Source organism: Aplysia californica, unplaced genomic scaffold (genome assembly GCF_000002075.1).
Source record: "Aplysia californica isolate F4 #8 unplaced genomic scaffold, AplCal3.0 scaffold00675, whole genome shotgun sequence".
Lineage (NCBI taxonomy): Eukaryota > Metazoa > Mollusca > Gastropoda > Aplysiida > Aplysiidae > Aplysia > Aplysia californica.
In genome coordinates, this window is record NW_004797945.1 from 245,883 (window position 1) to 248,129 (window position 2,247).

Genomic DNA, 2,247 nt, shown 5'->3' on the forward strand with positions numbered 1-2,247 from the left:
ATATATATATATATATATATATATATATATATATATATATATATATATATGATTATGTGACTTTCGTGGGTTTATCAGCCAATGACTTTGTGTACCTCTGGTATCCTGTTACTCCAATTTTTTTTCTTCATTTTTGATCAGTCCTTCTACAATTTGTTATTCATTTATTTAATCACGTAATAAAAATCAGTTCTCCTGGCGAAGCGAAATGAAACCTCTTTCGACTCAACACGATTTGCTTGCTATTCGGGCAGCCATACCGGTGGCAATGATTTATTGCGCTGTCCACATTTAATGACATTTACTTCTCGTTCAGACAGAAGTCACCGCATCGGCATGTGGGCCGGCCTCTCCGCTGTGGTAATTTCATCCTCTACTGCTTCCTGTCCTGACGTTTACATCCCTACCCAGAAGGTTATTCGCAACTATCCACAGTCGAACCTGCTCTATCAACCACCCGTTCAAGGCAATCACCTGTAGAAACGACCACTTCCAACACCATCTCCCCCCCCCCCCCTACCCCTTTCTTTACTTGGAGGGTTTTTTTGGTTGTTGTTTTGTTGGGGGGTGGGGGTGGATATCATAATGGAATCAAATTTGGCTTATGGTAAGATACAGGCGATTTGCTAGTTGTAAGACCCGAACAGTTAAGAGTGGACACGATAGAGCATAATATGTAAATGAGGCAACATGATTAGATGTTCACTAAGTGATACATTACTTGTGGCATAGCCTACCCCCCTCCTTACCTAACACGGCGCGCACGCACACACACATACACACACACACACACACACACACACACACACACACTAACAAACAAACGAACATACACATGCTTGCACGCACATACACAAACACACACACACACGCACACACACAGACAAACAAACGTACGCGCACACACACACACACGCACACATACACAGCGCGCGCAAGCACATAATAATTATCCTCGACGTTTTACCATCACATACTTTACCGGTACGTGTATAATACATTGCATTTTTTTAAAATTAAAGCAAGGGGGAGTGGGAAGTGGTCTTTTGTACAGGGGATTGTCTTGGACAGGTGGTCGGGAGTGCAGGTGCGACTGTACCAAAGGTATTAGAGAATCTCTGACTGTCCTGGACTTCAGAACTGCCCTACGCGACGTCATCCACAATGGTTTCCTAAGGTTGACTGCAACCTGGGATTTGGTCAATGACAACATGTTTGTAATTTGTAACCCTCAGCCAGCCGGATGGGTCTTCCCCTAGACGCAACATATAGATCTTGTCGCTCGAACTGACCATGACCCCAGTTTTGGGAGCAAAGCAACAGCACGCCATGTCAATTGTCAGCGCCCCCCCCCCCCTCCCAACCATACATTCCTTCTTACCTGTTCACCTCTACTTGTGTGCTCGTTCATCTCGGTGTGTGCATGTGTGTGTGTGTGTGTGCGTGTGTGTGTGTGCGCGCGCGTGTGTGTGTGTGTGTGTGTGTGTGTGTGTGTGTTATACCTCAGGCATCTCCTCCTTCCTCCCTAATTTTCCCCTGGATCGAAGTACAATTATTACGTTGACTTCTTCTTCTTCTTCTTCTGGTCTGGAGTTTGGAGCAGCCATTGCCGATCATGGTACCCCACTCATAGTTGTTCGTCTTTTTGATCAGCTCGGTTTTTTTTCTCATTGTGTTATTTTAGCATGACTTAAACAACAATTTGATGTAATTCCACCAGCACATCTACTTTTTCTGTGATCATGTCATAACAGTTTTATCAGTCTCCCCCGGTAAAAGATTAGTTATCAGATATAACGAAGTGAACTCACATTGACATCACCACACACACACACACACACACACACACACACGATACAAAGGGCTTTTAAAATTTGATACTGTAGAATCTACACTATGAGTGTGCAGTGAGGATATTGACTTGTCCTCAAGGGTAAATGACTGTTTTGTGGCGTATATATTAATCTAGAAACACACGTTTACTCAAACTCAGCATAAACAAACAAACAAACACACTCAAGTGTCCGTCTGTTTGTCCCGTTGTCTGTCTGTGTTTTTATCTATATGTGCTTCTTTGTGAGAATGTGTGTATGTGTGTGTGTGTGTGTGTGTGTGTGTGTGTGTGTTGTGTGTGTGTGTGTGTGGCAAGCAAAAAAAAACAAGACCCCCCCGGGTGGTAGTTGGGGACTGAACTTTTAACGCGACACAAAAATAAAAAATCCTCTTTTTTCTATTTAAACATACCTT